The sequence below is a fragment of the Sus scrofa genome, chromosome 13 (assembly GCF_000003025.6).
Source record: "Sus scrofa isolate TJ Tabasco breed Duroc chromosome 13, Sscrofa11.1, whole genome shotgun sequence".
Lineage (NCBI taxonomy): Eukaryota > Metazoa > Chordata > Mammalia > Artiodactyla > Suidae > Sus > Sus scrofa.
The window spans coordinates 142,213,775-142,237,903 of record NC_010455.5 but is presented as its reverse complement, the minus strand read 5'-3'; positions in this window follow the sequence as shown (position 1 = coordinate 142,237,903).

Below are 24,129 nucleotides of genomic sequence, written 5' to 3'. Positions count from 1 at the left end.
ACCATTCTAGAGCCTCTGGCTGGTTTAGTTACACTGAGGAAGAACTGATTAATTGACCTGGGAAAACGTCTTCCTAAAACAACACTTTCTCACACCAAGGGAAACAGTAAAGTACATTTTTAAAAAGTAACCTTTGAATAGACTTTCTAAGATGGGAAAACAAATATAAACAAAAGTTCTCAAGTTGAAGCAAAGCAGATATCACATAAAAATTTTTTTAAAGAAAAAAAGACCTGTAAACTATAGAGAAACACTGCTATCAATGGCTACTCATGTCGTCCCTCCATCCATTTGCCTACAAACACTTTCCAAAGCCCAAGCCCTAGGTTTATCCATGTCCTGTGGCTATGGTATAAGGAAGGTTTTATTGTAGTTTCTGGGTAAATAGAAGAAATCTTAAGAGAGCCTGAGTAAGCACATGTTCTAATGAGCACTTAGGTCAATTTTTATTCTGTCTGGACTGGCTTTTCTATTTCTTTAAGAAAAATAAGAAAGAGAGAAGAGAGAAAATTTTAAGTGAGTATAAAAACACTTGGGGTAGATAAAGCTTGGCAGTATCCCAAGTGGCAGTATTTTCTTTAGAACATATCTATCTCATGTGAAACACTCCAAGCTATTTTATTATCTGCACTAAAAAGCCAGCCACGGCAGCTGTTTCTCCTAAGACCCTAGCATTCTCTATTTGGCCTCCCACCTTCATACCACCCTCCCTTAGGCCACAGGCAGAAGTGAGTATGTCAACCAGTACCTCAGTGACCTGAAACAGACTCCAGGGCTCAGAAGGCAGTTCAATCTCCAGTACAAGTTCAACACCATCTCTGGGTAGAGACCCACTTTCCTCTTCCAAGGAAAAATGAGAAATGACTACTGCTTCTCAATTTGTTTCATCACATTTGCCCCCAGACTAATCTGAAAATACTTGTATTGCAATTTTTCTCTCAATTTTATTGCCAGTAGTGTTATAAAAAGAACACAGAGATTCCGAATGAGCTCAGAATCCATAGGGAGAGCAGAAAAGTTTGACAACTAAAACATTCACATTTTCAAAGCCATGTGCACAGTGCCAAGCAAAGGGGTATCTATTCAGACCTGGTGTGTGGGTGACGTTTTATTACATTCTAAGATAGAAACTTGACTTGTCTGATCCAGGGTAGAAAGCAAAGGACCACCAACAAGCATATTTAATTTCAGAGGAGATGTGTACACTAGCTCTCCAGAAATAATCCCAAATGACCCATGCTAAGAACTGTTGTCAAACACCCAAGACTGACTTCTACAGTAAATGAGGAAAAAGTTTATTCTTTTTTTGTCATTTTTTAACATTTTATTGAAGTATAGTTGATTTACAAGGTTGTGATAATTTCTGCTGTACAATAAAGTGATTTGGTTATACATGTACACACATCCATTCTCTTTCAGATTCTTTTCCCACATAGATTATCATAGAATATTGGGTAGAGTTCCCTGTGCTATACAGCAGGTCCCCAATGGCCAAATATTCCATAAACCACAGTGTGCATAGCTAGTCCCAACCAAGTCCATCCCTCCCACAGCCTGCCCCTTTGGTAACCATAACTTTGTTTTCAAAATATGTGAGTCTGTTTCTATTCTGCAAGTATGTTCATTTGTATCCTTTTTTAGATTCCACATATAGGTGATGTCATATGATGTTTGTCTTTCACTGTCTGCCTTCACAACAGTGACAATGCCAAAGACTTAAGGATCTGTTAGGCCACCAGGGAACTCCAAACCCTACAACCAAATGTCATTTCTCCCCCCTCTTTAATTCATTCTTTTTTTTTTTTTTTTTGGTCTTTTTTTGTCTTTTTTTGCCATTTCTTGGGCCATTCCCGCAGCATATGGAGGTTCCCAGGCTAGGGGTCTAATCGGAGCTGTAGCTGCCAGCCTATGCCAGAGCCAGAGCAACTCAGGATCCGAGCCACGTCTGCAACCTACACCACAGCTCACGGCAACGCCGGATCGTTAACCCACTGAGCAAGGGCAGGGATCGAACCCGCAATCTTATGGTTCCTAGTCGGATTCGTTAACCACTGCGCCACGACGGGAACTCCTTTAATTCATTCTTTAAAAGACAAGGTCTTGTGAAAGTTTCATAAGATGCATATTAACAATCAGTGTTTTACTTGTTTAATAATGAAGGTCATAGGTGGGAAGAACTATGCCAAGATGCCAAGTCTTGGAAGCATAAAAACTTCCTGTACGATATCAGTTCAACTACTGTAGTTTCCCTTTATTACATTGTTTTATATAGTGAATATTTTTTAACCTTACATAAATTATTTATTTTCTTATATATAATGATTTTTTTTCTCATTATACCTGGTGTACAATGTTCTGTCAATTATCTACTGTACAACATGGTGACCAGTTAAACATACACGTGTACATTCTTTTTTCTCACATTATCATGCTCCATCATAAGTGACTAGATACAGTTCCCAGTGCTACACAGCAGGATCTCATTGCTAATCCATTCCAAAAGCAATAATCTGCATCTATTAACCCCAAGCTCCCAATCCATCCCACTCCCTCCCCCCTCCCCCTTGGCAACCACAAGACTATTCTCCAAATCCATGATTTCCTTTTCTGTGGAAAGGTTCACTTGTGCCTTATATTAGATTCCAGATATAAGTGATATCATATGGTATTTGTCTTTCTCTTTCTGACTTGACTTCACTCAGGATGAGAGTCTCTAGTTCCATCCATGTTGCTGTCAATGGCATTATTTTGTTCTTTTTTATGGCTGAGTAGTAGTCCATTGTGTATGTATACCACATCTTCCTAATCCAATCATCTCTCAATGGACATTTGGCTTGTTTCCATGTCTGGGCTATTGTAATTAGTGCTGCAATGAACATGTGGGTGCATGTGTCTTTTTTAAGGAAAGTTTTGTCCAGATACATGCCCAAGAATGGGATTGCTGGGTCATATGGTAGTTCTATGTATAGTACTTTAAGGTACCTCCATACTGTTCTCCATAGTGGTTGTACCAGCTCACATTCCCACCAACAGTGCAGGAGGGTTCCCTTTTCTCCACACCTCCTCCAGCACTTGTTATTTGTGGACTTATTAATGATGGCCATTCTGACTGGTGTGAGGTGGTATCTGGTGGTAGTTTTGATTTGCATTTCTCTAATAATCAGGGATGTTGAGCATTTCTTCATGTGCTTGCTGGCCATCTGTATATCTTCCTTGGAGAAATGTCTTTTCAGATCTTTCACCCATTTTTCCATTGGGTTGTTGGCTTTTTTGCTGTTGAGTTGTATAAGTTGCTTTTTTAGCATTGCAGTTTCATAGATGCTGGGAGAAAAGAATATGTTAGGTTTGCAGTAGGTTGTTCTTGGGCATGGTTTACTTCACAGACCAGTAGCCACCTTTTTTTTTTTTTTTTTTTTTCCTTAGCAGGTATAGTGGTAGAAAGAACTAAGCCCATTTTCTTCTAAATTTCCTAAATGGGACTCCATTTAGTGAATTATAAAGGAAAAATCTAAGGGTTGACATGAAGCTTAGGGTCAGTTTATCCTATCCAGATAGTGGACTCCTAGTGTAATTAAAAAGCCCTGAAGTAGGATTCAAGAGAATGTGATTGAAGTCTTCACTATATTCACTTTAAAATTAGGTGACTTTAGGCTGGGCTTGTCACTTTTTTTGTCTCAACTTCCTTTTCTTATAGATGGATATACTCAAACCCTGAAATTTAAAGACTTTTTAAAAAGTTTTATTGAAATAGAGTTGATTATTATAATTTCTGCTGTACAACAAAGTGATTCAGTTATACATATAAACACATCTATTCTTTTTAAGATTCTGTTCCCATATAGATTATCATAGAATATTGGGTAGAGTTCTTTGTACTTTACAGCGGGTCCCTGTTGGCCAATCATTCTGTATACCACAGTGTATATATGCCAATCCCAAACCCCAACTCTATTGCTCCCCGCCTTTGGTAATTTTATGATTGTTTTCAAAATCTATGAGTCTGTTGTGTTCTGAAAATAAGTCCATTTTTATCCTTTTTGGATTTCACATATAAGTGATATCACATTATTGTCTTTCTCTATTTTAGTTCACTTAGTATGATAATTTACAATATTTCACATATTGGCTGCAAGTAGCATTATTTCATTATTTTTTATGGTTGAGTAGTATTCCATTTCACATATGTACCACATGACTTTTTTTAACTCAATGGTAAATTAAAAAAGTGATATTTGACTATTTTTTTCTATCTGTCATAAGAATTTCAATTCTGAGAGCATCTGGAAAAAAAGAATGGGAAAGCAGAATCTGACTTTAATTCCCAGACTACTCTTGATGGCTATGTGTTCAGGAGAGGTATTCTGTCTTCATGGGAAGGGCTATTGGAGGAATCCTAGCCTGATGTAGGGGGAAGTTCTGTCTAAAACTGCACCCTCAATTCATAGCTAGTCTAGCTGGAAGAAGTAATTAGAGATGAGTGCCTTATAGACAGAATTAAAAAATAGGAATGACATTTTGTTTTACAGAAAGAGAGCATATTACCAAAAGAATGAAATGCAGGAAAATTTCCTCAAAGAATTAAGAATTACAAATTTTCAAAGATTTTTCATCTAAATAGAGTGAAAAATGTATGTATTAGGTGGATTAAAAAGGGGAAAATAGAATGAGTAATGATAAATATGTGCGCATAAGGAAGTGACAAAGAAAATAAAAAACAGCTCAAAGGTGAATAAAAACATAAGGGAGATGGTGATGGAATGTGAATTAGAGAGTTTAAGGTGGGATGGATAAAATGAGAAGGAGAAAAGTGGAAGACAGAGGGTCTATGAATCACTCAATATGAACAGGGCAAGTTTCTATCTTTAGGTGAGTAATGATGGATATCTAGAAGGGAACTGGCATTGCTTGTATGTTAATTCTCCTTAAAACTGTCAAGGAGGAGCTCTTTTTCTTGTTGGGATTATTTCAAGAGCCCCAAGGCCACTGTAGGAAAATGGCTTTATATAATAGGGGTGAGGATTCGGGATGAAGAAGAACTTGGGGGAGGGGTGCTCTAAATAGAGTCTCATTAGCATAGTCAAGCTTCGTGCTGATTAATTATGGAGCTCTTGATAAATAACACCCTGAAGTGATGGAAATCAGGAGAAAAGGTACAGATAATTGAATGGAATTGAAGAACTGGCTGTATTGAGAGCATCATTAACATATTTTTGCTATTGTTGTTTTTGGAGTTTGCCCTTGTCACAATTGACTCTGGGCTTTGGCAGCTGCACATTTTGGAGAAAGAGAGGAAGCTGAGATGGTGGATGAGGAAAATATGACAGCAAATTGAAACTTGTCCTTTATAGAATCCCAGAGGTCCACCAGGATTTGCAACCAGTCTTGTCCTCTGGAGTAGTGGGTGCCTTTATCTCTTTCCAGTATGAAGAATTAACTTTTTCAGGACGTGAGATTAACATCCAGAAAACAGTCACATTTCTGTATGCTAACAATGACATATTAGAAAAGGAATACAAAAATTCAATACCTTTCAAAACTGCACCCAAAAAATCAAATACCTGGGAATGCACCTGACCAAGTAGGTGAAAGGCTTATTGCTGAGAACTATAAACATTAATCAAGGAAACTAAAGAAGATGTAAAGAAATGGAAATATATTCCATGCTCCTGGGTTGGAAAAATTAGTGTTGTAAAAATGGCCATACTACCCAAAGCAATCTACAGATTCAATGCAATCCCTATCAAATGACTCATGACATTTTTCACAGAACTAAAACAAACAATCCAAACATTTATATGGAACAACAAAAGACCCAGAATCGCCAAAGCAATCCTGAGGAACAAAAACTAAGCAGTAGGCATAACTCTCCCAGACTTCAGGCAATATTACAAAATCACAGTCATCAAGACAGTGTGGTACTGGTACCAAAACAGACAGACAGACCAATGGAACAGAATAGAGAACCCAGAAATAAACCCAGACACCTATGGTCAATTAATCTTTGACAAAGGAGGCAAGAACAGAAAATGGAAAAAAGACTGTCCTTTCAGCAACTATTGCTGGGAAACCTGGACAGCAGCATGCAAATCAATGAAACTGGAACACACCTTCACACCATGCACAAAAATAAACTGAAAGTGGCTTAAAGGTTCAAACATAAGACAAGACACCATCAAAATCCTGGAAGAGAACATAGGCAAAACACTCTCTGACATCAACCTTATAAATGTTTTCTCAGATCAGTCTCCTAAAGCAACAGAAATGAAAGCAAAAATAAACCAATAAGATCTAATCAAGCTGACAAGATTTTGTGCAGCAAAGGAAACCAAAAAGAAAACAAAAAGACAACTTACAGAATGGGAAAAAATAATTTTGAATGATGCAACTTATAAGGGCTTAATCGCTAAAATATACAAACAACTTATACAACTCAACAGCAAAAAAGCCAACAACCCAATGGAAAAATGGGTGAAAGATCTGAAAAGACATTTCTCCAAGGAAGATATACAGATGGCCAGCAAGCACATGAAGAAATGCTCAACATCCCTGATTATTAGAGAAATGCAAATCAAAACTACCACCAGATACCACCTCACACCAGTCAGAATGGCCATCATTAATAAGTCCACAAATAACAAGTGCTGGAGGAGGTGTGGAGAAAAGGGAACCCTCCTGCACTGTTGGTGGGAATGTGAGCTGGTACAACCACTATGGAGAACAGTATGGAGGTACCTTAAAGTACTATACATAGAACTACCATATGACCCAGCAATCCCATTCTTGGGCATGTATCTGGACAAAACTTTCCTTAAAAAAGACACATGCACCCACATGTTCATTGCAGCACTAATTACAATAGCCAAGACATGGAAACAAGCCAAATGTCCATTGAGAGATGATTGGATTAGGAAGATGTGGTATACATACACAATGGACTACTACTCAGCCATAAAAAAGAACAAAATAATGCCATTGACAGCAACATGGATGGAACTAGAGACTCTCATCCTGAGTGAAGTCAAGTCAGAAAGAGAAAGACAAATACCATATGATATCACTTATATCTGGAATCTAATATAAGGCACAAGTGAACCTTTCCACAGAAAAGGAAATCATGGATTTGGAGAATAGTCTTGTGGTTGCCAAGGGGGAGGGGGGAGGGAGTGGGATGGATTGGGAGCTTGGGGTTAATAGATGCAGATTATTGCTTTTGGAATGGATTAGCAATGAGATCCTGCTGTGTAGCACTGGGAACTGTATCTAGTCACTTATGATGGAGCATGATAATGTGAGAAAAAAGAATGTACACGTGTATGTTTAACTGGTCACCATGTTGTACAATAGAAAAAAATTTGTATTGGGGAAATAACAAAAACAAAAAAAAAAAACATATTTAAGCAAAAATACATACATGGAAAAATAGAAATTGTTCCAAAATTATCATTTTCCTACTTCATCTTGATAATGATTTAGTTTTAAGTTTTGTGAGGGTCTGGGCATTGATTTTTTTTTTTTTAACCTTATGAACTACTTAAGATCAGAACCTCTCAAGCACGAATACTGTTAAATTTTTTTTTCACGGCCATATCTGTGGCATATGGATGTTCCCGGGGCAGCGATTGAATCCAAGCCACAGCTGCACGGTTGCAACCTATGCTGTATTTATGCTAAGGCCAAATCTTTTAACCCAATGCACCAGGTGGGGGATCAAACTTGGTGCCTCCACAGTAACCAAGCCACTGCAGTTGTATTTTTAACCCACTGTGCTACAATAGGAACTCTAGTGCTCTAGTTTTTTATTTGGATGATAGCAATATAGGTGTATACATGTAATTTATTAACCTTTTCATATCTAATTTTATCAATAAAAGTTAAACTAAAAACTAATAATAGAATACAGGTTTAACTCTGGCCTTGTACAGGAGAAAAAATGTTTCATCAAAAAGTGATTCCAGCATAATTCTTTAAGGACTAAAATAAAACAGAAGTGAAAAAAATATTAAAATCTACTCAGCCATACAAAGAACAAAATAATGCCATTGACAGCAACCTGGATGAAACTAGACTCTCATACTGAGTGAAGTTGAAATAGAAAGACAAATACCACTTGTATCTGGTATCTAATATACAGCACAAATGAACCTTTCCACAGAAAAGAAAATTATGGACTTGGAGAATAGACCTGTGGTTGCCAAGGGGGAGGGGGAGGGAGTGGGATGGATTGGAAGGTTGGGGTTAATGTATGAAAACTATTGCCTTTGGAATGGATAAGCAATGAGATCCTGCTGTGTAGCAGTGGGAATTATGTCTAGTTACTTACGACAGACAAGTATAATGGGAGAAAAAAGAATGTATACATGTATGTGTAACTGGGTCACCATGTTTACAGTGGAAAAAAAAAGAATTATGTAAATAGAAAAAAATAAAAAAATAAAATCACCAGCCAGTGTTTTTCGAACACTTGCTATGTGTACATCCACAAATAATAAAGCAAAAAAAAAAAAAAAAAACAACTGATCTCAATGGAAAGAGGAACTAGATAGGTTTTTGAGGTTGAGACAATCTACCGAAAGGAAAAAAAATTAACAAAACAGAGAAATATAAGTAGACATTACTTTCTGACTATTGTTTTGAATACTCTGCAAGTATAAAAAGCTACACATGAAGTGGAAATATTTTGGATACATTTTACATTATTGGACTAGAGAAAGCAATGAGGTCAAGACATAAATCATTAATCTGGAAATCACATGAAGAAAAGAGAAGAGAGAGTGAGTCCTCAAGGAAACAATTAAGGAATACCTGGCTAAGAACCAAAGTTGGAGTGTCTAGTAGGTAAATTAGGCTAGGCCTGAAGAAGAACCTGAATGGTAAAGTCCATCATCACAGAAGTTCCAGTCATTGGAATACAAATATTCTGTCCCTCGTTTTGAGCATAAGATAGTATTGTTCCCTGCCTACTTTGAAGTTAGGAGTGATCAGGTGATATTATTTTTTCAACAAAATCTGAACAGCTTTAATGTGCATCACTTCTGGTTAGAAGGTTTAATAAGCAGTATAAGGCCTGCCAAAACCCTTTCCTCCTGCTAGAGTGATCATGTATATAATGAAGATAAGGATATGGATCCTCCATCAGCCTGGGTTCTGGATTGATTACAATACACAGAGAGCCCTAATCTCTAATTTATATTGGACATGTAGCATGAAAGCTAAGCATTCTTTATATCCCTGTCTTGAGGACCTCATCTGCCCTATAAAACCTCAAACAGAGGTCAATTCTACAAATAAATATTTTCTGTTTCTACATTCAGGTAGCCAAGCACTACTAGGAAAAATAAGTAATACACGGCTACAAATCCTCAATCTGCAAAATCAAGGGGTCTCAACATTTTTTTTATCTGAACTCAGTTCTCTCTCCCATTTCCAAAACAATTTTTCCAAACATTAATCATTCTCTTCTCGACCCCAGGCTGTCTCAGCAGAGCATCTCATCTGCTGAATCAACAAGAGCAATAAGCCTGTAAGATATGTTTTTCTGTATATTCCCACTCCCCCCTTCTACTAACTTAAATTCACTTCCTTTCAGTCTTCTAGAATGAGGTCTCCTTATTTCTGTTTAAGCATTTCCTTCACCTAAAATCTTTAGTTCTGTCTCTCCTCGGACCTTTTCCTACCATATAGTCCTTCTCTTATCACATTCAGTTTGTTACTCTTAACTGATGCCTTCTCCTTTTGGTCTATGAATATGCCATATAACCTGGTTTGAAATTAAATCTTCCTCTAGCTTTCATCTAATCTCCCTCTCATTCACAGAAGAGAAGCAGGCTTACTCCTGAATCCACTACAGTCTTACATGTGCCATTTACTGCAAACTATTCTAACCAGAATCACTAAGGACCAAATAATTGCCAGTAGGTATACATAATTAAACCTCTCTCTTATTCTTGGTTGCAGTGAAAACTGCTGACTTCCTATTGAAACTCTCTAGTCTCTTTGTGTCTGACTTTATTTGCCATGTTCCAATGTTCCTTCTCTCTCCCTTTACATCATGGACAGCTCTTCTTCCAGACCTGCTGATGGTCTGTGGAGTTCCATCCTTGGCTCACTCTTCTCATTCTGCACAATATCCCTCAATACTTCATTTGTACACATGACTTCAACATTTCCTATATGTTGATAAGGTCTAGACCTAAATCTCTTGTTCCAGATCTTTCCCTTGCCATTGAAATCCATAATCACCTAGTATCATGTAAAGACCTCAAAGATAGTATGTCTAAAACTAAATAATTTTTTTCTTCTTAAACATATTCCTCTTCTTATACTCTCTAATTTAATGTAATTACTAGCTAGCCATTGAACCAGAACAAGATCCAGGAGTGATTTCAGTTTTTTACCAAGTTTGCCACGATATATGTTACCCTGCTTTTATTTCCTAGGGCCTTACCATTATAGTGAATGCTGTGATTTGCTACTGAAAGTCTCTTCTTAAATTTTGATGAAAAACTTTGCTGGGTAGAACATTCTCAGCTGGCATTTTTTTTTTCCTTTCGGCACTTTGACTATATTCATCTGACTCCCTTCCGGCCTGCAAGATTTCTGCTTTAAGATCTGCTCATAGTCTAACAGGGGTTCCCTTGTAAGTAACAAGTTGCTCTTTGTTTGATGCTCTAAGATCTACTCTTTAACTTTTGACAATTTAACTGTCTAGGTTTGGATCGCTGTTTTTTTTTTTTTTTTGTTTCTCTTTCTAGGGCCACACTGGTGGCACACGGAAGTTCCCAGGCTAGGGGTCGAATCAGAGCTGTAGCTGCCAGCCTACACCACAGCCATAGCAATGTAAGATCTGAGCCATGTCTTCGACCTACACCACAGCTCACAGCAACACCAAATCCTTAACCCACTGAGTGAGGCCAGGGATTGAACCCTCATCCTCATGGATCCTTGTCAGGTTCGTTACCACTGATCCATGACAGAAACTCCAGGGTCTCTTTTGACTTTTTTGGGTACCTTTTTGTCCTCCTGGATCTGGAAGCCTGGTTAGTGAAGTTTTCAGCCATTATTTATTTATTTATTTTTATTTCTTTTTTTGGTCTTTTCTAGGGCCACTCCTGTGGCATATGGAGGTTGCCAGGCTAGGGATCTAATCAGAGCCATAGCCACCAGCCTACACCAGAGACACAGCAACACAGGATCCAAGCTGCATCTGCAACCCACACCACAGCTCACAGAAATGCTGGATTCTTAACCCATTGAGCAAGGCCAGGGATCAAACCTGCAACCTCGTGGTTCCTAGTCAGATTCGGTAACCACTGAGCCATGACAGGAACTCCTAGCCATTATTTCTTGAATATGCTTTCTGTCTTTTTTATCTCTCTTTCTTCTCCTTCTGAGATCTCTATAATGTGTATATTTCTCCATTTAATGATGTTTCATTAATTGCTTAAGGTATCTTCACTCCTTCATTTTTTTCTTTTTACTCTTCTGATTAGGATGAGTTTCATTGTTGTACCTTCAAGTTCAGTGATCTATTCTTCCACGTATCCTAATCTGCTCTTGAATCCCTCTATTGAAATTTTAAGTTTGGGTATTATATTCTTTAGCTCTGTTATTTTTATTTGATACTTTTAAAATATTTTATATTATTTTATTATAATTCTCACTTTTATTTTTTATTGATTTCCTGTTGTTGGTGAACTTCTTTATGACTATTATTTTGAACTCCCCTCTGGGAAAATCACTTTTTTTCTGTTTCAATAAGGTTGATTGTTGGAGGTTTATCTTGCTCTTTCATTAGAACATGTTCTGCTGTTTCTTCATTTTCCTTGACTTCATTCATTGGTTTCTGTGCATTAGATTAAATAGTCACCAGTCTTGATGTAGGAGATGAACCTTGTTAATTAGCCCAGCCAAAGGTCCTGGTTGCCTCTCATAACTTTGATTGTCTAATCCACTTGCTTGTTATTAATGGCTAGCAGTAGTTGAGATTGTGTCAAGATTCATCAGTGTCCCAAAGAATGCAAAATGCCAATATACCTGTCCAGTCTTCAAGAGGACTACAAATCTTCTGTCTCTTCAGCTTCCCAATGCTGACTAATTGGAATCCTAGCAGCTGTTGGTAAAGTCAGGATGTTACATATGCAGTTTGCCCCTATCAGGGAGAAACCATGCTGTGGATGTTTTTGCCCACACTGTTCTAAGCCTATGGGAACAGACACTGAGAGAGCTTGTGTACTGAAATATAACAACTAATTTGTTTTGTATGGTCCCAGAGATTGAATGCCAAGCCCTCTCAGCCACCAGAGCTATGTAACATGGAAGCCAGTTCCTCGAATGGTGCAACAGCAGCTGGGTGCTAGATATGACAGGCTTCTCCCTGGGGGAAGCTGGCAATTTGATCTCATTGGTGGAGTGAGCCAGAAGGAGAGTGGGGGAAAGTCCCTACCAGCTCTTTCAGAATCCTGAGGGGATTGCAGTCATCATCTACATGCAGAATTAGTAGAAGCTAGACCCTCAGGCAGCATCTGGGAAGTTTTGCAATCAGACTTCTTCCAGGCAGAAACTAGAAGACTGTTTTTGTCTGCTGCCTCTGTGTTGAGCTTGTGTGTATAGCCATGGTGGAGGCAAGGTGTGCTCCTATACCCATTTAAGATCTACTCTGTTTGCTATAATCCTGTTAGACTTGTGAATGCAAGCCCCGTTAAGTTTCAGAACTAGATGATTTGAGGGCCTATCCCTCAGACGGTAGCCTTAAAAGCTAAAGTGCTAGCCATGTGATTCAAACCCTTCACTCCTCAGAGAGAATCTGGGAGTTTGTGGTTCCCTCCCAATTTTATGGTGCTATGCCAGGGGTGGGGCTTATGGTGAGAGTATGTCTCAGCCTTTGCTACCCATTTTGATGTGGTCATTTTACCTGACGTATGGGAGTAACTCAATCAGCACCTGTATTTCTCTCATAGGGAAATGCTCCATTTGTAGCTGTATATTCAGCGTCTCCATGGGAGAAGAGAAAATCAGGAGCCTTCTATGCTACCATCCTGGTCCAGATTCTCCCTAGGGTAGGATAACTTTAGCATATGTTCTGTACTGCCTTCCAAAATTCCTCAGCAGGATTAAGCATCAGTTACCTGTAATGGTAGTATGCTTGAAAATGTCCCATTTGCTAGCCAGATTACCCTCCCTGTTTTACCTCCCCATTTCCATGCTGGCATTTTTCTCCCTCTCCAAACTACACTACTTTCATTTCCATTCTTATAGCCTAGTGAAAACAAAACAAAACAAAGAAAAAAAGACACCAACTCTTAATTAACCACATAGTCAAAAACTTGAGTTGGTAATCATGTTTGGACTCTAACTACTTTTTTTTTTTTTTTTTTTTTTTTTTTGTCTTTTTAGCTGTTTCTTGGGCCACTCCAGCGGCATATGGAGGTTCCCAGGCTAGGGGTCAAATCAGAGCTGCAGCCACCAGCCTATGCCAGAGCCACAGCAACGCGGGATCCGAGCCGCGTCTGCAACCTACACCACAGCTCACTGCAACGCCAGATCCTTAACCCACTGAGCAAGGGCAGGGACCGAACCTGCAACCTCATGGTTCCTAGTCGGATTCGTTAATCACTGCGCCACGACAGGAACTCCTAACTATATTATTTATACTATCATTTACACTTACTAAATCTCTTACCAAGGCTTTTCCAAGACCCTATTCATGTCTTTGTTTCTAAACATGCCTACCCCTATGCTAACCTCTGAGTTAGTTATTTTAAAAGCAGATCTACTTATGCCATCTCCTTAACTGAAATCTTTCAGTCTCCCAGCACCTGCAAGGCAGAGTTCAGGTTTCTGATCATGTAAAGTCCATCATGATCTGGTTCCACTTGTTTTCAGCCTCATTTTCCCTACCTCTCATGTTACATTCTAGTAATACAAACTGAACTGTGCTCTCACTCTCTATGTATATGCATAGCTAGATTTCACCACTATCCTACTTTTTTAGAAAGCTCCTTTTCCTCTTCTTAACCTATGCAAAGCCCTTTACATTTCAGTTCAGCATTTTCTCATCCAAAAATATTTTCTAACCTTCCAACAAAAGACTAAAGTTCATATGCTCTCATATAATTGTCCACATGTATTTCTTCCATGGGTTATAATTTTCAACTTATGCCTAGATTATGGAAAATGTCTCTTTATAGATCTCCATGCCTTGAACTTTTTTCTTTTTTGGAATCAAAATGAGACATTTCTACCAAAGTTAATCTTCTAAAGAAAAGTTAATAGAAAGATGCAGCCAAACTATCTATCTAAATTTCTAACCACATCTCTAATCACTCCGTTCCAATCTTCTCTTTAAGTCAGATCAAATTAAATTGCCGTCCTCCATTTAATGTCATGCTGCAAGGCACTTGTATGTTACTATGTTGTTGTGCATGCCACTGACTGCATTGGGTCTTCCCATCTATAAACCCATCACATTTTATCTCAAACATAGTTGTTCTATGGTACTTTCTCCAATATCTCCCCTCCCTACTAGTTAGCAATTCAGTCTACTGGATTCTCTTAGCACTTGGCAAATATTCCCTTCATAAAACTCATCACATTTCCTTGTAATTATTCGTAAGTGCCTTAAGGGCTGTTCTTTCTCATCTTAGCTCAATATCTGATACTCAGTAAATGTTCAATAAAGAATTGTTGAGAATGGATAAATGAATGAGTAAATTAATGGAAAGAATAACTAGTTTTAATGAAGATAAAGACAATCACAGATTAGTAAATAATTTCACTCATGATACAGCTGAGATTTAAAGCATTTTTATCCTTTCTGGTGACAACAAAATTCTCACTTTTAAAACTTGAAAGTAAACTTGGAAACAAAAGGTAGAAAAGAAGAAACTGAGGCTAAAAATGAGGTACAGGAGGAAGCACAGAGTGGAGAGAAAGGCAGGTTAAACAGAGAAGGGGGGAGAGAGAGGCAGAAAGATTGCAAGTCACACCCTCACCAATTCTCACCTTCTAGAGCTGAGGAGTCAGCTTCCTATTGTGATAACATGATTTAGTCCCCTACCTAAGGACCCTCACATTCTGCTTCAGCTCAGGAGACACATGATCACAATAACGCAAGCAATGGGAGAGTAAAGCTAATTTCCCCTATCATGGTTTCCCTATTGCCACAGGGATTTAAACTACCAGCCATGAGAAGCTGCACATTGTGTTAAAGCCCAGAAACAGACATAGGCAAAGGCATTAACAAAATTAAGCCTCAAGGGTCTCAGGTGGAAGTAGTATTATCCAAAATAAAGTTAATTATTTAATGGACTACAGCTACTGCTGGTCACTGCAGTGGCCAGATGGATGGAAATGTATCCAGTCCCCTCTTTTGGGTGGGACTTCATGTTCTGAACATCTGCCTGCTATAAGCAAGAATATGTTCTGATTCTATTCAGTCAGAGATATACAGAGCTCTAACAAGAGCTAGAAATTCAGTGAGACAAACCAAACATTCAGGCTTTGCAGCAAGGAGTGTTGAGGATTATGCAAATAAATAAATAAATAAATAAATAAATAAATAAAACATCACTCGGGAATCAGGAAATAGATATAATAAGATAACAGATTTCTTTTTCTTTTTTTTTTTTTTTGTCTTTTTGTCTTTTCTAGGGCCGCTCCCACGGCATAGGGAGGTTCCCAGGCCAGGGGTTTAACTGGAGCTGTAGCCATTGGCCTACACCAGAGCCACAGCAACACGGGATCTGAGCCAGGTCTGCAACCTACACCACAGCTCACGGCAACTAGGGATCCTTAACCCACTGAGCAAGGCCAGGGACGGAACCCACAACCTCATGGTTCCTAGTCGGATTAGTTAACCACTGCACCACCACAGGAACTCCAAAGATAACAGATTTAATTCAAATGCTTACTCTTAGATCCAATCTAAAGCCAAATGGTAGGAAGTTGTGAAACCGTCTCGTATGCTAATAATTGGACAACAGTGAAATGGTTTAGTTATTTTTCTCACTACATGCCCTCAGTCCCAACAATTCACTTTTTTCCTCCCAGTGAAAAACCCAAAGTATAGCAGTTAAACACCAGAGATACCTAACCCCTTCCTGGTAGGTTCTGAGGTTGTTTTCTCTCAGTAGGGTTCTCTTCTCTCACAGATTTTCCATTAAGCATAGGTCAACAGATGAGAGTCTTGGAAGACATAAGAACATCTCTCTAGTAACTTTCATTAATCAAACAGCAAGACAATTTTCCCATTCCCTTGAGTGATGTTTTTGCTCCATCCCATGGCCCACTTCCCCACCTCCCTTCCCTCTGTCTCTCTGTTTCTATATCATCCTATTATAAAAACAAAAATTTCCTCAGAGCTATCAAACATATCACACCCTGGTAGCAGCCTGAACAAGAATTTTCTTTTAAAGGCTATGTCTGAATATGACAAATGACATTAGCCCCATGTTTGGCAGAATCACAGCCAAAGCCGAATCTGATATTTACAGTATGCTTTATAACACCATAAACATACTCTTAAGTCCCATGGGATGTCATGTCACACAGAACTTATGCAATTAATCTTCTGTTGTGAAATGTATCACCTTTGTCCTCAGGCAAACCTCTCCAGGGATGGTTAAGTAGCCATGGCTGGAGCTGCCACCTATTAGCAATAGTCACATATGTGTGTTGCAGGGTTTAGCACCAGTGTAATACCCTACTTGAAGCAGCAGTGCCATAAAGTAGTAAGCCTTGAAAAGAGGTTCAAGCTCAACAGGTCATGTAGCAAAATCCTTCCTCACTGGAATTACATATTCAGTGTTTGAAAAGATACTGTCCTTGGGGAATTGAATACTTTTAGTTTTAAGCATTATATGAATTTGGCTGAATTTAGCTCTAGCATGACCATTTATTTCTAGACTTGAATACACTTGTAGGTATAGAAGTTTCAAAACTGGAAACTGGATTTTAATCTCTACAATTCCCTGAATCAAGGCAGTGTTAACCAAATAATTTGAATAGGTAACTACAGTTTATTGAAAAATATTAAAAGCTATATCTCTACAATCAATTAATATTTATATGCCATATCCAGGATTCTAATTCCATGTCCTACTCCTTTCCTCTGATTGGTGCTCAAGCAAAGGCCCAGAACCAGATACTTAAATGTCCCAAGTGTCCCTGTCCAACATTATGAAGACCATGTAACTGAGGGCTGACTTCCATTTCTCAAGCTCATTTTGGAACAGAAAACTCTTATACTTCTTCAGCCAGGGTAGTGCCTGTTAATCCCAGCCAGAGAAATTGCTTAAGCAGTAGTTGTCAATCCTGATGACAATAAGATCGACATTTGTTTGTGATCCACTTCCATGAACACATGCAAGGTTAAGTTCCATTTGCAATTGTTGGCTTTAACTCCACATTTTCTCTAATACTCAAGAAAGCATATTGGTGAGATAGAGTGTCCTTATTAGAAACATTATGGAATCTAATGAATATAAAATTAAATCACTCACATGTTAGTATTTCACTATGAGTAACAAGATACTTGCAACACAATCCAGAACTCATGGGCCAACTTTAGGGTGTCAAGACCCTGTGTCTGATGTATGAGTCACCCTGTGGTTGCATGTCTTCTGTGGCAGACACAGTGCTAAGGACTTTACAGATTATCATCATCACAGGCAAAAACTATGAGATTGCCTGACCATGGTCACATGACCAGTAAAGTTTTGGGTCCAGGACTAGAATCTAATTTTGTCCTACTCCAAAGACTATGCTCAATCATTATCCTTATTTATAGTAACTCCTATCTCATTATCACCTCAAAATTTTGCATGCTCCCAATGGCATAGAATCAATATGACTATGATCTGTATTTGCAATCTTCTAATCCCTCATAATTTGAGACCCAGGTCAAATGAATCCTCTCTAATGAGCCTTCTCTGAAAGTTCCACAGATATTATGGTTCTCCTCTAGTGCAATGGTTACCAAACCAGGGCAATTTTGATTCTCAGGGAACATTTTGGAATCTTTAGAGACATTTTTGGTTATCACAAATAGAGGGATGCTATTGGCATCTAATTGGGCTATTGATAGCACCAAGTATAGTAAAATGCACAGAAAGTATTCCACAACAAAGAATCATCCATTTGTCTGAAATGTCAATAGTGGGATGTTGATAATAGTCTTTGCAACTTACTTATGGGATTTAACATTTTCTTCCCCACATTACATACTTATTTAATATCTCGGAGGTCAAAGACGATGCATCATACAATTTAGTTTTCTACATTTCTTTCAAGGGTAACTAATGAATTCAAATACATAATAGGTGTTCAACAAATGCTGGAGGTAGGCTAAATGTTTAATAATCATTCCACTAACACCTGATTTTTTCAGGGTAAATCCTGAATTGCATATCAGAAGAGCGATGTAGAACAATGGCTATATCATAGAATTCCACAAATTTTGGAGATGGAGAACATATTCAAGAAACAACAATCTCATTTTAAAGACATGGATGATGAGGATGAGAGAAGTCAAGTGAATTGGTTAAGGTCACGGAGTAAGTGCCACTTGCTTGGTCCTCAGACTGGGATACACCTTAAATAACAAAAAAAGCTATGTGAGAAAAACATCAAAAATAGAAAGTACTTTAAAAAAAATTTATCTCTTCCCAGGAGAGTGAAATCCTCCTCATGACATGCGTTAAGTGCATGAATTGTTTCTTGTTTTTTTAATCATAAACATGCTATGCATCAGTGCTTCCTCTAATCATACTGACAGTGGCGATCAATGCCTTTTACAGAGATTTGTGGAAACCACAAAGAGTCAAACGTTGCTACTATGGAGATAAATGTCCTTGAAGGCTCTCAGCCTTAGCTCACCACTAAATGCCTCCTTGGAGGATGTTTTATTTTATCCCCATGCTATTACTGGAACGGGGCAATGGTTCAGAACTGACTCAGAAAAGTATCCAAGATTCTATGTCAGGACTTCAGTTTATGACTCATATGAGAGACAGCTTTATATTGAACTCTCTTTCTTATCATCACTTGTCCCAGTCCTGGTGATTCTTCATCCAATTAGTCACGAGATCTCTTAAACGACAATGGAAAATTCTCTAATTATTAAACACACATGAGTGCGCACACACACACACAAACACATACACATGATCTGAAATTTGATCCAGATTGTATTCTCTGTAGAAATTAAGGTCTGTGCATCCCTCCTTGATACATCCACTTCTGTTAATAACTAGTTTGCCACGGCTAACAAAAAATCACTACTTAGTAGTATGAAACTCTTACAATGTGTCAAGGTGTGCACCATCAAAAGAGACCAAAAAGTTTAAAGCACCTCACTTTAAACTATTACTGTAGCCTCAACAGCTTGTGCTGATTTCAAAGAAACCAAGCACAAGAGAATGCCACACTAGGCCAAGACTAAGGCAAGATGCATTTGGTGCCAATAAATAAACACAGTCACAAATAATGGAGCAAAAATAAACCTGCTATTCTTACAGTTATCCTAAGTCTCCAGATCTCTCTTCAATTAATTTACCAGGGACCTCCTGAGTTACATGAAGAGACAGACCTCCATTCGCCCTCCATTGCACTTATGGGCAAAACAAACAAACGAACAAACAAAAACAACAACAAAACATGGAGTATTTTCTTCCACAAAGGGTAACTCTTTCCTCTTCCCAAACTGGACACTGATCCCCATGTTAGAGTACTGCACTGCATACCACTTTTCTATGTAACCCACTACTCTCTCACATCACCCCGTCTTCTATTTAACCCACTACTCTCTCACAGAAAGTAAAATCCTCACATAAATATTAATGAGTGTTAGACCCAGGAGCAGAAAGGTATGAATCTGTCAGCATTTCAAAATGATTTCACTTCTCTCCTTCAAAAGCCACAATTAAATCCCAAAGGGAAAATTATCTTTTGCAGATAATGCAAATAGTGGGTCTCTTAATATATGCACAGATTCATAATGATATTGCTATTATTAATAGTGACAATAATGAATAAATTTGCTACTAGAAAATAAGTAGGTAGTCCAGATTTTATAATCCCATTAAACATCTCTGTATTTTATATGTTGCATATTATTTTTTCTTTATGAGATGACCTGAGTCACATATGCACTTTTATAGCTTCCTAGAGATACAAGAAAATGAAGCTATAACTTTTCATTTTCTATCACATGTGCTACGTATAAGAATATGCATATGTATCAAAAAACTTTCCTTTGCTTCAGCTCTTTGATCTGAAGAATTGAGATTATTTTCCATTTGATTTTATGCAAAAAAAGCCATTTTCAATTCCTGAGACATTTAAATAAAAAGGAAATAAATTAGCCACCAAAATCATTCACCAAAATAAAACTACCCACAAATAGTGTGTTATTTCCCGAATGACTTTTGTCACTGACCACTCTAAATAGGGGAGCCTAAAAACAAGCAATATTAAAAGACTGCAGAATGAATACTAAAATCGGTCTGAGTGGTCAACTTGTTGACAGTATTAAATGATGTATGTGGATATCTCACATTGATATGATCCCCCAAACACCTTCAATAATCTGCTAACTTCTCTTACTATATAGGACATTATCAGAGGAGAGATGAGGGAAAAAAAAAACACTATAACAAAAATCTACCAAGAAGAGGACCAAATGGAAATGGGACACAACTGTATTGCTAAGTGACAATTAAAAAGAGAATGAGTATACATCGTCTTAAAGTCACTGAAGAATTCATCTCATTGTCTAGTTGATTTCATGCCCAAACATGCTCATTTGTTAACCATCCAGTTGTTTTATTATTCTGTGTGCAGCCAGACAGTATGGAAGTGCAAATGCATTTTTGATCATCTTGGACTTGAAGAAAATCTTACAAGTTTTCTATTCTTAGTTATTTTAGTACTTGCTAAGTCAGCAGGGTCAGGTAGGTTTGGCCTTTTGCCACACATGACAGGCAATTCTTGGTGTTTTGTACTAGCATGAAGATGTGGACTAAAATAAGGTTAACCCTTGAAAGGAAGCATGGAAATACACCTGCAGTTCCTAATATGCTCAAGGCTGGAAAATCCTGAGTTCCTCAAGTGATGCTGTGGTTACCTCTAATCTTCCTAGTTGATGTTCTGCAAAGTTTATTCCCATGGATTTCAAAATGTACTGTGCATCAAAATCATCTGGAAGCTTTTAAAGTACAGATGGCTGGGCCCCGCCCTGAGACTTTCTGACCTGGAAGGTCTAGAGAGCCTGAGAATTTGCATTTCTAAAGAGTTCCTAGGTAACGCCTATGCTTCTGGCTCAAGAACTACATTTTGCAAATCACTGTCCTCTTAAATTATGCACAGATTTCCAAGATGATCTTGTAATGGGTTCCACAATAATTAAATCCTATCTCTAATTTAAAAAAAATAATACCATCACAATCTGGGGTTGAATATTAAACATTGAATGAGTTAACTTTTATCTGCTTGATATCAAATATTCACATGGATAAAACCATTTAAATTCATTGGTAATGGTATTCACAACAGGATATGGTCTAATCTACAGCTATGGATTTTTGTTCAAGAATATTTAATTCCACTGACAGATAAAAGAAAATATAGGGAATAATCTCATCTTTTGTAATATGAGTTTCTTTATATGTTAAGGAAATATTATGACCTGTGTATAAAAAGAACAGATTATGGATCTGATATCTGGTTTCTAAATTTTAAGTTTTTCAAAGCCTATCTTCTAAGGGTATTTCACTCAAAAAATACTTCCTTAAACATAAATCTGTAAAATGCCAGAAAAAAAAAGAAGATGTAAATTTTTCACTTTGACAAAAATCACACACACACTCACTTATGGGGACATCATAGCATATAGTAAAGCAAAAGATAAAATATTAACTCCACAAGAAAATTCAGGAGTCATAATATTTTAATAGAAGCATGATAAAGTGTTGTGGGTAGCTTACTTTTTTGAGAAGTCCTGACTTTATAGTTTTATCAATAGAGGTCATCTCTTCCGTTAAATTTCTAGGCCCAAGATGGAGCTGCCCCTGCTGGCAGTGACACATCAGCAAATCAAAACTTAATTAACTTTCATGTCCCTGTAAATGCTCTTGACCAGAAACTCAGTATGTCCAGTCAGGCAATCTCCAAAAGTCCAGCCAGTTCTGGGCTCTGTACTGATTTCCTTATTCCTTCTCACCCCAAACAAGGTTGACCATGGTGCCAGTCATTCAGATAATTTCCCTCTTTCTCATTTTTGTTCTTTATCCTATAAAAGTTCCCTACCTCCTGCCCCACTTTCAGTTCTCCAAATGGAGACGATCTGCTTCACGAATCGTTCATTTATATCACCGAATTTGTATTCTTTCACTCATTTTTAACACCACCAAGTTAATTGATGTGGAACTTACCATGAACGTTTTCTATGTCCCTTATTCTGTTGAGTACTGTTATTTATCTCTCCAGTATTCTCCTCTAATAAAATGATCCCAATTCATTTGACATTTCACTCAAGCACCATGAACAGACTTAGATGATAGGCACTTTGCCAGGCAATGAGGAGCAAAACTGATCAGACAGCAGAGCATCTTCCTAAAAGCCCATACAGTCTAATGAGAGAGAAGTAGAGGCATTCATGCTACGGTGTGGTAAGTACTCAGACGAGGGAAGAGCTTTTCAGTCATATGTGGTAAGGTTTTTCTGGATGCCCTAGTATCTGAGACAAATCTTGAATGAAAAATAGGAGGGGCCAGAGATCATGTTTGGAATGGAGCTACCTAGCAGAGGGAACAGCATGTCAAATGGCCTTCATCATGGTAGAACATAATGTGTTTAAGAAAATTCAAGCTGTTTAGTAATGATTAGAGGAAAAAGGTGTGAAGAAAAAATGAAAATAGCCCACCAGTAAGTTAGACCCCAAAAGAGGAAATTTTCAAGTCATCTTAAGAAATGTATGCTTAAGGAGTTCCTTGGTCATTCAGTTTGTTGAGGATATGCATTGTCTGCTGTGGCATGGAATTGATCCCTGGCTTAGGAATTTTCACATACCAGGGGCACAGGCAAGAAAAAAAAAAAAAAAAAAAGGAACTTAGGTTTAAGGGAACTGGAAACCACCAGAGTATTCATTAGAGAATCATAGGTGGTGGTTCATTTTAGAAGGAACAATCTGACATTTCCTAAATTGATCATTTTAATTCTCTGAATGTTCAATACATTCTTTGGCTGCCTACATTTTACATGAAGAAAGCAAACTAAAATAGTGATAATAACTGAAAATGTAAACTCATTGTCCACATGATAGGCTTTTACACAGTCAAATGTGCAGATGGTCAAATGGCCACTCTGGTTGATTCTGTTTTATCATGTCTCTTGAGGTGTTTTGTTAGACATAGTCTCCACTGAAAAATTCCAGCACCAGATACAGTAAAGGCTGTCCTCATTCATTTCTCACCATCATACAATTACTTTTCACCAGTCCAAAAAGGGTGAGGTATGCCAACTGGTGGTCTCATTGATATCCATTATGGCTCACTGTAGATTTTTCTACCCATGCTGCAAAAACACATCTTGCTTTGTCTTACAGCCTTATGCTCAGAATTTCCTCTGCAGGATTATGTTCTTTGTTCTTTCTGTGCACTTCTCAAGAAGTTTCTGACTGCAGTTTAAATTCTCCATCATTTGGAATTTTCACCCTTTTCTTTGGGACATAGCTCCTTCATGCCTTATTGTTCTGGCTTCTTACTACTCTTCATTTTCTGGTTATGCCACACTCTGTTTCCTGTCTCTCATTTTCACCAGCTTAAGTTCAATAAATGTATTTTCCTAATCTTTGAGACTTGTGCTAAAAATGTGATAAAGGTATTTTTACTATAAACCTTAAAAGTATGGGGAAAAAGGAACCAAAATTGTCTGAACTTTAATGCATTTTCCCCTTTTTTTGAAGAAAAATTTTAAATGAGTACCTGGAATGTTCTCTAATATCTTTGAAAAACGCAATTTAATCAAAAATCAGAGCGCTTCTAGTTAATTTAATTCCCTCCAGACCCACATTCCTTCCAAATTGCACACTTCAAAACTACAGAGCCAAAGAATTTTAGATGCCTTCTGAGGATG